The sequence below is a fragment of the Euphorbia lathyris genome, chromosome 2, assembly GCF_963576675.1.
Source record: "Euphorbia lathyris chromosome 2, ddEupLath1.1, whole genome shotgun sequence".
In the NCBI taxonomy this organism is placed as follows: domain Eukaryota; kingdom Viridiplantae; phylum Streptophyta; class Magnoliopsida; order Malpighiales; family Euphorbiaceae; genus Euphorbia; species Euphorbia lathyris.
Genome location: NC_088911.1, coordinates 105,054,370 through 105,068,771, shown reverse-complemented (window position 1 = coordinate 105,068,771; position 14,402 = coordinate 105,054,370). Strand labels below are relative to the sequence as shown.

The 14,402-nt window shown below is 35.3% G+C and overlaps 1 pseudogene; it reads right to left on the bottom strand.

The window, feature by feature from the left end:
- Positions 1 to 6,481: 6,481 nt before the first annotated feature.
- Positions 6,482 to 9,950, bottom strand: LOC136219285 (probable leucine-rich repeat receptor-like protein kinase At1g35710; annotated as a pseudogene).
- Between the last annotated feature and the right edge of the window lie 4,452 nt (positions 9,951 to 14,402).

Sequence of the window (14,402 nt, the reverse complement as noted above, 5' to 3'; positions counted from 1 at the left end):
GGTCAACGCGCAACCTCAGCAGTTTTCATTTCCCTCGTTAATAAAAATGGGTCCACCATATATGCAATTACCAAAATACTCTATTATGGATTTACTTCCTAAATAGAAAAGATATACTCTCTCTCTTTCATTTATTTTATTTATGCAAATACTTTCTCTCTCACACTCCTCTCTTTCTAGGCTTCTAGTTCACCGTGGAACTCTTCCCTACCTCCCATCAATACCCAAGTATAATACAATAATCCCATTCTCTCGTTGACATCATTACTCTTGAATTTCCTTTTTTCCTACACTTCCCTGCCCTTGTGATGCAAGGTCTACGAGGTTGCCCAAACGATGTCATCCTTACCCATTCCCTTCCTCCAATTTTTTCCATCGATGCCGGTGAATCCGCCAAGGCTCGTATCCAACACCTCATTTTCAAGCATCCGATCATCATTTTCTCCAAATCCTGCTGCTCCGTATGCCAAAATCAAAACAAAAAATGGAAAATGAACAAGAATGGAAGCTAAAATTTGAGAAAATGAAAATGAATGTAACCCAGAAAGGACATATGAAAAGTTGGTAGTATTATTTAAATAAACTAATAATTAAGAAATGTTAAAATGAGACCACTTGTTCCAAATCTAAGTAGGTATGTAGAAATTTCCATATTCAGTAGAACTCAATTCGCCCACTATTTTATTTACAGAAACTAGCCCCACTCTTAGATTAGAATGGTCAATCCATTTGAAATTAATTAATAACTCGACGAGTGCTAATCCATATTATCTTACTTATATATATTCTTCATTACGTTCACCAAGTCATATTAATTAATGGAGGAAAGAGTGCGACGTTGATCCGGTACTCGGAGACTTTGTGATGGATTTTAGTAGGCAGATCCTACCATAGCCTTATCATTATCTTCTATTGGAACGGTGACAGCGCGTATATCACCGCCTTCATCCTCAACTTCTGCTTCCCCATTTTCAATTCATCGCACTTTCTTATTCTTCTCTTTCAAGTTCAGTTTTCCATCACCATATATACTCCACGCCGAGGCTTTTCTAGAAACAAGGACAATGTCCTAGAGAAGAAATCATATCAAATGATGAATTTTGAGCCTTGGCAAATCTTATTAATTGGCCAATTCTGTGGTGAAATTCTCTACATGCTCTCAAATGGTGGAAGACAAAAAAGAAAAATTCCTGTAAAAAAACAGACTATCATAACTAGTAAAAAAATAAAAAAAATAAAAGGCAGGTAACAAATTCGATTGATTACTCCCAAAATCAAAATTACAACACAATAAACTGAAGCAGACCTTAATCTAAAAACGAAAATTCAACAAACCCACATCTTAATTCACAAAAAAAAAACGAGTACCCAAACAAGCGAAAGAAATAAAAACGAATTTGGAGAAGTTGAATTTGTTTAGGAGAAAGACGCTACCTTTTGAGATCGGAAGGAAGCTTTTTTGTAGAACATCGAACTGGAGAAGAGAGAAAGGGAAAAATCTAATATTGGGTGGGTCAATTTGACTTTTTAACAGGTTAAACATGTCATTTCTACCTGTTGTGCACCAAAGTGGGAGGTCACATATAGGTTCGTACATATTAGTGAGACAAATTAAAGGTTGTATACCAAAGTGTGAAATGGGGCAAATGTTGTACACCATTTATGAAATTTACCCGCTACCTGAGCAACATCCTTTTGCTACAAATTCACTTATTGTTATTGTTGAGTGTTGATCATGCAAATTCTTTTATGATGCCCGATTTTCTGGCACTTCACACATTGCTGATTTGTTCGTCTCCATCATTTGAAAGATGGATGACCCTTCCTTCCACAGTGTTTACAACGAGGAAAAACATAGTTTTTTTCTTTACTGGTTGTAGGAGAGTCAAAATCTAAGTTTCCTTTCTTGTTTTTCTCATTCTTCTTCCATTTTCTTCCTTGACTGAACTGAGATCTTGCAACTAATGCACCTTCAGCAGACCCTTCAGACCTTATAAACCTTCTTTGTTCTTGTGCCTGCAAAGAATGCAACAATTCTGCCAAGCTGATTTTTGACAGATCTTTAGTATTTTCCACAGAGGAAATTGTTGCTTCAAACCTCCCAAGAACAGTTACAAGAATTTTTTGAACTAATCTGGAATCAGAAAATTCAGAACCAAGTAGCCTTACTTTGTTTGCAATGGAAATCAATCTATCAGAATACTCCTTCATCGTCTCAGAATCCTTCATCTTCTCGAGCTCAAAATCTCTTATCAAGCTGAGAATTTGCATTCTCTTAATTCTTTCATCTCCTTTATACTCATTTTTCATGAAATCCCAAACTTTTAAGGTTGATTTAAATGTCATGATTTTAACAAAGATTTCAAGGGGGACTGCAACAAACAACGTAGCTCTTGCCTTCGATTTTCCTAATTGCTTCTCCTTCTGATACTTTATCTGCGCCATAGTTGGATTTGGAGGTAATGGAGGAACTTCGTAGTCCTCCTCAACGCCTTCCCGGAGATCACTTGACTCTAGATGTGCCTCCATCTTGGCTTCCCAGATCTGAAAACCGTTACCATAAAAGACTGATTGTACTAGAGCAGTGTATTGCATTAAAGTCATCACCGACTTTATTAGAATAATCTAGCTATAACCATGTATTTCTAGATTAATCTATAGTATCTAGATATTTCAATAATTAAAGAATTTATATAATATGTGGTCAATAATTGTAAGATAACCGATATAAAATTGTGGCTAAAATTAAAGTGGTAACCCACTAGAAAATAATATAAATAGAGGATGGGTATGTTTGTAGTATGTAGAAAGAAAAATAAAAAAAGATGAAAGTCTAGGTGAGTATGTGTACGATATAGTGGTGAGATAAATCTTGTAAAATTTAAGTTTTAATTTAATAAAATAAGTTAGGTTCAATTAAGTCCTCAATTTATTTAACAAGTGGTATCAGAGCGGACGGTCAGGGACCGGTACGTGGTCGAGTGCAAGCAGGCGGTCAGGGACCGGGAGTCGAGTGCTTCGAAAGTTCACAATCTGGGATCGTGGTGGTACGAGGTATTTTTTAGCACGCAGTCCGGGACTGTGGAAATTATTTGTCGGTGACCAAATCTACTTGGTTGATTAAAGGAGATAACCAAGTCGTCATGGCAGACATGTCTACCTCGGTAAGCACTCTGAAAAAACTCAATAATAATAATAATTATAGTACTTGGAGTACTCGTATGCAATTTTATCTGCTCGGCCAAGATTTGTGGGAGATTGTTGGAGGAAACGAAACAGCGCCTCCGACGGAACAAAATGACTTAAGAAATGGAAGGTCAAGTGTGGTAAAGCTATGTATGCTTTATCAATTTCGGTGGAGGACGATTTGCCGCAACGCATCAAGGATGTCAAAACCCCAAAGGACGCATGGGACACTCTAGCAGAATTATTTGCAAAGAAAAATGATGCCAATCTCCAACAACTCGAGAACGAGTTACTATCAGTCTCGCAACAAGATATGACAGTGAGTGAATATTTTACTAAAGTTAAAACTTTATGTAAAGAAATTTCAAAATTGGATCGTGAAAATAAAATCACCGAAACTAGGATTAGAAGAATTATAGTTCATGGGTTGCGTCCAGAATTTAACGCACTTGTCACATCAACCCGTGGATGGGCTAAAGAGCCAAATTTAAATGAATTGGAAAATATTTTGGCTAATCAAGAGGAACTGGACAAACAAATGTCTAAGGTCTCAATTAATGATAAAGATAAAGCTCTTTTTAGTAATAAAGAGAGAAAAGATCCAACAACCGCGAGACCGAGATTCAGAGAAAGATCTAAAGAAGACAGATGGCAGAAAAGTCCATAAAGAAGGAGTTGGCAACAAGGGGGAGCTCACCACACTCGCAACTATAATGAAGAGGACGAGAAGGCGTATCGACAAAAGAACAATCAGTGCTATGTTTGTGGAAAATGAGGCCACTATACACGAGATTGTTGGTACAAGAAAGTAGAAAGCAACGTCGTTACATCCACACACACTCAAGAAGGAAGCGAAGAAGAATGGGACTTTCAGGCTTCAAGTGCCATGGTAGAGCCGATGATATGTGATCCAGTTAGATCATCCATAGCAGATGGAAAGAAAGAGCAAGCGTTTGCTGCTGGGCAGCAAAATGAGGAGGAACTAATGAGGCAGCCAGGTTGCCTTCAGCTCCTCAACTCTAAACAAATGGTTGAATATCATAGTGGTGATGAGGAACAACTCGAGGAGCCTTCCAATGAAGAAAGGAACAAAAGAGATGCTCAACAGGAGTCACCAGCTTTATGCGAAGCGCCACTAGTCAAAGGAGAGGTGAAGCGTCAACAACAAGCAATGACAAAGACAATGTCACGAAAGGGAAGATGGTGAAGACTAAGACAACCGGTTCACCAAAATGGTTGTCACCCAAGGAGAGGGTGAAGTCTACGCTAATGCAGATGCCTAAGGTTCAGAAGCCAAAGCAGATAGTGGAGCACAAAGCGAATATAGCTAAAGATGGAAATGTTATGTTGAGGAAATGTAAGCAAGGCGCTTACAATCAACAAAGGTTCATTAAGAAGACAATCATCAACGAGATAGTATTGTTGGAAGCTCTAGTTAAGAGTTTGAGTGAATTAGCTAGCTAGGAAAGGCTTGGCAATATTGGACAGAAGGTCGACGACAACAACCGAATAAAAATTACACGTATGCGTTGTGGCGATGTAGGTCGAGGGAGACCAACAAAGAAGAGTGCGGCAATTCTAACGGAGTGGAAAAATCCAATCGTGTCATAAATAAAGAGGAGCGTGAACAAATCGTATTTGGTAAAGGAATACAAGTGATTGAAGAAGTTACAATAAAAGAGCCTACAACACTCACAGAAGCATCTTTAAGCAAGAAATGGAAAAATGCAAAGAAAATTTCAGAAAAGCAGTTTGGAATGGTTAGCACATATGAGCTATAAGTCGGTGCTGAGGGGGAGTATTGAATTAAAGTCATCATCGACTTTATTAGAATAATCTAGCTATAACCATGTATTTCTAGATTAATATATAGTATCTAGATATTTCAATAATTAAAGAATTTATATAATATGTGGTCAATATATAATTGTAAGATAACCGACATAAAATTGTGTCTAAAATTAAAGTGGTAACCCACTAGAAAATAATATAAATAGAGGATGGATATGTTTGTAGTATGTAGAAAGAAAAATAAAAAAAGATGAAAGTCTAGGTGAGTATGTGTACGAGATAGTGGTGAGATAAATCTTGTAAAATTTAAGTTTTAATTCAATAAAATAAGTTAGGTTCAATTAAGTCCTCAATTTATTTAACATAGTGAAAGGAGTTTCTGAATCCATGAAAGAAGAAGGTGAGGGGAAAAAAGAGAAGAAATTATTTCAATCACGGGCCTCTTAAGAATATTTACTATGATACCAATTTGTTGAAAGATAATATTTCATTTCGACTGATTAAATTTCTTAAATATAGCAAAAAAAAAAAAAAAAAACTGAGTAACTAACAGAAACAACTACATGAAAGACGTTCTCATGATTCCATGATGAACTAAAACACCTAAAAATTAGCAACTACTTACCACAACAATTAAACCACTCAAGGGAGGAGACAACCCGGGGCCCGGAGAGGCCAGAGCCCTCTCCCGGTTCCCAGCACCAACCCTAAGAAATAGTGCTCCAGCCTCGGATAGTCCTCCTAAGAGATTTATATTTATCCTTGTAATATAAGACGTAATTGTATAACAGAAAATTAAGTTGGAAGAGGTAATAACTCTTCTTTAACCCAAGTAGTACTTGGTTTGCTCATCATTTTATATCTTATTATAATTTTTTTCTTTTTCCCTTTGACTCCTTTAAATGCCCATTTTTCACGATTTTATATCCATTATAATTTTTTATTTTCCCCTATAACTCCCTTAAATGCCTCTTAAATCAAAATGTAAATATTAAATTTTATTACTTTTTTTATCATTGTTTTTATCTAATTTGAATTTTTTTCCTTAAATTATAATGTGAATATTCTTTAAGGGTTTTAATTTAGGGGTTTTATTATTATTAAGGGGTTTTGATATGTTTAAATTTAGAGATTTTAATTTAAAGGTTTTGATTTGAGGATTTAATTTAGAGATTTTGGGTTTGGAATTGAATTTACAGGTTTTAATTTAAAAAATTAGCGTTGAACTTGTAGAAAATTAAATATGTCTACGATTTTCACGTTAGACACTTTTAACTTTTTAGTCAACAAATTTATCATGCTGGAGGCCAAAAAAAATTTGCTCAGCCCTAATGGGCTAGACTTTGGAAAATTACCCCGAACCGCAAAATGAAATTCTAGCTCCGCCACTGAAACCACGAAAAATAATAAAATAAACAAAGAGCCACGTTGAACAATCTATCAAACCAGAAAATGGGCTATATATAACATTATTATTGAAATTAACAATGGCCCATAAGCAATACATCCAAGTTTTCTCTCTCAAATTTCCTCTCTGCAAATTGTGAATCTAAGGAACAACTCCTTTGAAGGGCCTATTCCAGGAAATCTCTCAAATCTTACTCTTATTCAAATTCTAGACCCCTCTCACAACAAGTTAAGTGGAAATATACAAGCTACTATAGGCAAACTTGGCGGAATGATCGGCTATCATCAGGACTTATCATATAATGCGATTTCTTATCTTGGAAGGTCTACTTCTGAAGTCCAAGTAAACTATCCTGACTTGGAATTGATTTGGAAAGCATTTGAAGCAAAATCATCCTAACCAACACCTCCGTATGTATACCCTTCTAGATTTATCAATCAATCAATCAACTTTTAGGAGAAATTCCTGATACTTTAGGCACTCTGAAAAATCTGAAGTTGCTAAAATATCTCATACAACAAGTTATCAGGCATAATACCATCAAGTTTGGGAGGTTTGGAGAATTTAGAGTTTGGATTTCCAACCGGATTTATATAGACAGTGTTGGTTCTCTCTCAATCAAGAAGTACTGAACTTCACTTGATTCAATGTTGAAGCTTTAGAACCTATGGATTTCCTTTCTGTAAGGCCGAAAGCTTTAGAACCTATGGATTTCATTTCATAGAAAATTGAGTACATGTGCATTAGCTCAAAAATATTAATGAATTTATAAGACTAAGAAAATTGAGTACATGTGCATTAGCTCAAAAAACTATTCCGATTTCGATATCAAGATCACCTTGTTGGCAAGAAACTTCACCTATTACATGCTTGCTGCAATTCTTCATCTCCCATAGTGAAATTTCATGAGGAGGCTTGCAAGTTATTGATCTTCTACCTGATAGAAACTGATGAGACACCCATATCATCGTTGGTCTAGACTTGGGCTTATCATTCAAGCAGGCCAATCCAATTAAAAAAACAACTGTTATATCTTGAATGTCACTTTTACTTCTCGGAGGCGGTAGACGTTCATCAAGTACTTCACTTAGCATAACACTGGTCATAGAAGATGATGAAATGAGATCTCTTGGATGTTTTCCCATTAATATTTCCAATGCTACAACTCCGAAACTATACACATCGCACTTTTCTGTCATTGCCCTGGTGTAGGCGATCTCTGAGGATGAGAAAAGAAACTTTAGCAAAAGATTAGAATCAATTACAAAGAACAAAAGATTAATGATATATGTAAAGAAGTTGACCTGGAGCAATATAACCGTAGGTACCAGCAATAATAGTTTGATTGGAAGAATCAGGGTGAAGTAGCCTAGCTGTCCCAAAATCAGATACAAAGCCCTTCATTTCAGAGTTCAACAGGATGTTGTTGGTTGACAGGTCGCGATGAACAATTGGTGGGTTACAATCGTGATGCATATATGCTAAAGCATGTGCTATTGCTTTCACAATCTCAACTCTTGTATTCCAATCCAATTCCACAGCTTCATCATCGTTCCTCAACACACAAAATAAGCTACCTCTTTCCATGTACTGTATATCAAAAACATGCATCTTTTATGCAAACAGAATCCATAAAGCTTGACAATGTTCCTATGGCGTATTTGTGTTAGCATTTCGATCTCATTGTTGAAACATCTGTCGAAGATTGGATCCTCAGCTTCCAATAGATGGAGTTTCTTCAAGGCAACAACTTTGCCTGTAGGAAGTTGAGCTCTGTAAACACTGCCATAGCCACCAGTGCCAATGCAATATCTGATGTCAAAGTCTTGAGTAGCTTCAATTATGTCTTTAAAAGCGATGTTTCCATCAAAGTTCCATATAGAGAACAAGTCTCCATCCTTCCTTAACATGGTCGCCTCGTCTTGGATAAACCTTTTAGCATTGTGCTTTCGTAGATAAAGGAATACAAATCCAAGAATGAACATGGCAATGGGAATACATAGTTTGATGTACAAAATCTTATTAGATGAACAACAATTGTTTTGATTATAGGATTCTGAGGATTTCTCAGATCTTAAACATTTAGGAAAATGCTCCGTGAAATGATTATCTTCAAGATCCACATGTGTCCCATATTGGTCGGCTAAGCAAGCAAGTGAACTTGGAATTTTACCTGACAGATTATTGTGGCTGATATTCATGTAATATAATTGTTTTAAATTTCCAATTGAAGAAGGTATAGAACCAGTGAAGCGGTTATTACCAAGGTAAAGAGTTTCCAAATATGTTAAATTACCAATTGAAGTAGGTATCGAACCTGTGAGATTATTACCTGATAAAACTAAATCGCGAAGAAGGTTCAAATTTCCAATTTGCGGAAGGATAAAACCAGTGATGTGGTTATGATTAAGGTTAATGATTTCCAAACTTCTCAAATTACCAATTGAAAAAGGTATTGAACCGGTGAGATTATTATGTGACATAATTAAACCACGGAGCGGATTCAAATTTCCAATTTGAGAAGGGATAAAATCAGTGATGTGGTTATGAAGAAGGTAAAGGGTTTCCAAATTTGTCAAATTACCAATTGAAAAAGGGATTGAACCGGTGAGATTATTAAAAGAGATAACTAAATCACGAAGAAGGTTCAAATTTCCAATTTGGGAAGGAATAAAACCAGTGATGTGGTTATTAGTAAGATAAAGGGTTTCCAAATTTGTCAAATTACCAATTGAAGAAGGTATTGAACCTATGAGATTATTATGAGACATAACTAAATGACGGAGACTGTTCAAATTTCCAATTTGGGAAGGGATAAAACCATTGATCTGGTTATCATTAAGGTAAAGAGTTTCTAAATTGATCAAATTACCAAACGAAGAAGGTAATTGATCAGTGAAGTTATTGGTAGTAAGAATAAAAGATTGAAGATGAGTTAGATTCCCTAGAGCTGGAGGGATGGAACCAGTTAGTTGATTATATGAAACATCAAGCTCCAAAAGTTGAGTAAGTTTACCAATTTCAAAGGGTAAATCCCCAGTTAGACGATTATTATTTAAGCGTAAGTAAATGAGGTTTGAAAGCATACCTATTTCAGATGGAATGCTCCCACGAAGTTCATTAAAACTCAGATCCAGCAGGATTAGGGATGGAATGAAGGAAGAGAAGTTGAGGCTGGAAATGTTGAATCCAAATGAATTGCATTCATCCCACACATCTAGCTTGATTCCAGTGATGAAGCCATCAGCAGCATCGCAGGTAATGCCAGTCCATTGGCAGTGGTCCAAAGTGGAGTTGTTCATAGAAGAGCACCACCATCCACTTCGGAACAGAGCCTGATGTTGTAAATCATGAAGGGTTTTTGATGCTAATGCTGATGAAGTTGTTGGGTTAATCAAAATAAAAAGAAACAAGAAAAGAGCTGACATTTTCCACTTCTTTCTTTTCTTTTCTTTTGATTTGGTGTTTCCACATTTTACTTATTTATACACTAACCTAACAGAGACTAAAGGCTCCAAATTTGCTGGATCGGTTTGTGTTTTCTGGTGATTTACTTTACAAATTCTGGGTACGATTGTTACTAAATTAAAGTTTTGTGTCTTTTCTATTATATTGGTTAAAGTTTTAGGACCTTCAGCATTACTAACCCATCGGTGTTTGACGATTGTTGTGACAAGATGGTCAGCAGCGCCTTGATTACAAGCTTATAATAAGGCCCACGTTATCTTAAACAGCTTCCGTAGAAAATTTGCTTAAACCACTGTTTCGCTCTCCACCTATCCAAATATTTGATCATTAATCTATTGTTTGGTCACATTTAGACTATGTTCTTTATTACTAAAAATAACTGAATTGAAATGAATGCTATTAAATACTGAAATAAACTGAACTGAACTGAATTTAACCGAATGCTACTTAACTTAATTGAATGCTACCGAATTTAATAATAACAATAATAATGGTTCCAATAATAATAATAATAAATAAATATATTATTGAAGATAAAACTAAATTGAATATCAAATAAAAGCTCGGCTCAATAAAAGTCTATGAAATTAAATAAAAATGAGTCTAATTTAAATTAAAAATACAAATTACATACAAACACAGATTTACATATAATTTAAAGCATGTGAAATTAAATACAAATTTTCATATGAATACAAACTCTTAACTACAATTACGGAGTAAGGTGCAAAAAATACTCCTAACGTTTTGGGTCAGGGGTAATTTTACCCCTAACGTCTAAAATGGTGCAATTTTATCCCTAACATTGATAAATTGGATAAATTTGAGAAATAATTCATCAAACTGTTTTCTCAGTCATGAATCTTATCATCTACACATCACATGTGCGTCCATTTATATTAAACGATGTATACTTTAATAAACTACCATTTTCTGAATTTTATCTAATTTATAGATAATGACAAATTATAGATAAATAATAATAATAATAAATTATAAATAAATAATTATAATAAATTATATATAAATAATTACAATTATAATAAGGGAAAATTACACAGAAATTCATGTTTTAAAAACTATTTACAACTATGTCAAGTCATAATTTTAGATTATGTCAAACTAGTAAAATCAGTACTTTTAATATATTTTAAGAATTGGAATTTATCAATTAGAAGTCTAGAATATATTTTTTTAGTGCTTATGATTTATGAATTGGAGTCTAGAATTTTTAAATTATAGTGTAAAATCATAATATATAAAGAATAATGACATATTAAGAATTAAATTTGGTGATATGACTTAGTTGTAATTTTGTACTTAATTATGATATTCATGTAATTGACCCTTATAATAAATAATGATAAATTACTGAATGCTGAAATTAAACTCAACTGAACTGCTTGTTATTGAAATTAAGTAATAAAGAACATGACCTTAGCCCATGACCAGTGATCTATCCCAATTGGTGTAATTTTATCCAATTTAAATGGAGATTTGATATAATTATTATTCTATTAGCCGTGACAATATTTTGACACCTAAATTTAATAAATTTTAGTTTAGATATTTATTTTTATTTTTTAAGCTAATTAATTATTTTGATGTAAGAGAGTTCATGTGATAAATAAAGGCATAATATCCATTTGGCTCCCTAAACTAAGGCTTCAAAGTTAATTAGGATCCTAAACTACCAAAATCATCAATCAGATTCCTGAACTAAGCAAAAATCACCAATTAAGTCCTCATTCTAAACAAAAATCATCCATTGAGGTCTCATCGAAAATCATTCGGTTGAACAATTTCAGATCATTTTTTTCAAACTCATTTTGAACCAACACATAGATGATTACAGTCTATATCAAATAGTCACATTTGCTGATTTTAGAATAGGATAGGGATTCAATTGATGATTTTTGCTTAATTCAGAGACCTGATTGATGATTTTTGATAGTTTAAGATCCTAATTGAATTTGAAGTTTTAGTTTGTGGATCCAAATGGATGTAATGCCATAAATAAACTTCAAGACGTGTGGCATGTCAAGCTCATATGTCAAAATATCATTACATACGAGAGGGATAACGATTTTGTTAAGTCTCCATCTAAATTGGGTGAAATTTCACCAATTGGGATAGTTAAGTGACCAAATGTAACCGAATAATAAATCAAGGGCCAAATAATAAAATTTTGAATAGGTCAGGTCTCAATAACACCTTAAGCCTTGAAAATATAACTAGAAGATAGCAAAAAGAAGTGAATTGCTATTTACCGTCCCCATTATACTAGTTATCGCCCTTGATATTGACAATTTTGCCCTTTTGATATAAATTTGTCAAAACTTCTCATTTTGTCATTCATAATCTCTGAACTCTCTAATTTTTCTCAAAATCATATTTCGAGACGAAAAATCATGTCGGGAATGAGACAGGGCAAATGAAAAGGACCAATTCATGACACAATACGTTTTTTTCCTTTTTTTGGTTTGAAAACACGAGTTCCGTCTCCCGAATGGGAGAGGAAACTCGTTTTACGTCTGCCTTCGAGTTTCCGCCTACCTTTTGGAAGCGGTAAATAGCAAGACCCAATAAGTGACACATGAAAGTAACCTAATTATCATATTAAACATTTTACATATATTAAGAGCAACCATTTATTACCATTTTATCCAAACACGAAAAGGGACTTTTATTTACTTAACTTTGAAATAATTTTACAAAAATAAGCTTTTCGAAATTTCTTAAACCAAACCAAGTACTACTCAAAGATGAAAGACTAGGTTTCTTTTCTTGTCTCATTTGATTCTTTCAACAATTGAGAAACAATAAAGTAATTTCCAGATTCGATATTTTTGGGAGTTGGAAAATTTCCATAAAATTGTTGCCATTTTTTCAGAGTAACTAGAACTTATTGGCGAAGACATCATTTGGACGTATGAAACCTTAATTATTTATTTTTGTTTTAATAATTTTCCATGTTCATCAATTTTTTTTTTGAATCAAAATAGAAAACCTTTCAATAAAACGAACCGGACAATTTGTCCTGTTCAAGAACCGAAGTTAGTCAAAGAGGCGTTACAAAAGCACAAGATGAATTAGCATTGAAACGGGAGTGCCTAGCAACTAAGTGAGCAACCCCATTCGCTAATCTTTTGACATATGATACCGAGAAATCCCGGTTTTCTGAAAGTAAAACCTTGCAATCCTGAATAATAGAACCAAAATCTGAAAAATCTATCTGTAATTTAACAATCGCGTTAACCACGTTCAATGCGTCTGATTCAAACTCCACTTTTACCCATTGGTTTGTGATCACCCAAAGAATGTCGTCTCTCAAAGTTAGAGCTTCAATCATTAAAGGTGAAAACAGACCCTCCCGAGCTACGCTATTATAGCCCAAAAAGGTACCTGTGTCATCCCGTACTAAGACTTCGGTGCCCCCTATCTCAGGCTCTCGAAAGAGAGCGCCATCAACGTTACATTTCAAATAACTTGTGCGTGGACACCGCCACTTTATTTCCTGCTGTGGATGCGCTGAAGAAGACGGACCTGCTGTTGTGCGATTATTTGGCGTCGGAACAGGAGGTTGAAATCCCCGCCGCTGCTCGATGTCCTGTGCAGCTTCCGCGGTCGTCGTGGTCTGCCCCTGGCCTTCGATCATCAATTCCTCGCCTACTGATATGGCTGAACTGCTAGCGTCGAACCTTATGTGTAGCTTCTGTTGATTCCGCAACGTTGATATCCTTGCCGGACTGCTGTGCTCCACCCTGTCTGCTACTGTGTGACTATCACCCACGGAGATTGGAGCCGTTGGTTCGTTGATCATCTGTTTCTTTGCCTTCCATTCCTGTACTGCACGTAACCTCGTCTCACGCATTCGGCTGCTGTAGTTTCTACCTCATTCCATAGTTTGTTATTGCACTGCCTCCATATCACGAGCAGAACCATGACTCTTTTTGACAAGAGCTCTTTGTTTACGTTTGAAATGCCTTCCGCCAGCCATTGTATTGTTGTATTAAAATTGCCTGATGGGTTCAGTAAGCCCGCTTCCCTCCAACATTCACCTGCAAAACAACAAAGTGAGAATAAATGTCGACAAGTCTCCTCCTCCTCTCCACAAGTAACACAAATCGATGGCACAAGAATATGTCGCCGATTGAGATTGGCTCTGGTTGGTAAACAACCCGAACACAACTTCCAAACGAAAGATTTCCATTTAGGAGGAATGTTTAGCTCCCACAACATCTTCCACCCTTCAACCGACGTTCTGTTATGTGTTTCATTCTCAATTGCTCTATACCCCGACTTAGACGAGTATCTCCCATCCCTCGTATGGTGCCAGATCTGAACATCACCCACTTCCCTAATAGGTAACTGAATCGCACACACCTTCTGAACTTCCTCATCACAGAAGCATCCTTGCACTTTCTCCTTATCCCACACCTTAGTACCTTCCATAAACAATTCATTAACCCTCAATTCCTCCATTCCTTCAACTCCAATAGAATTTATGGTGAATTTTTCTACATTTGGTACCCAAGGGTCCTTCCAC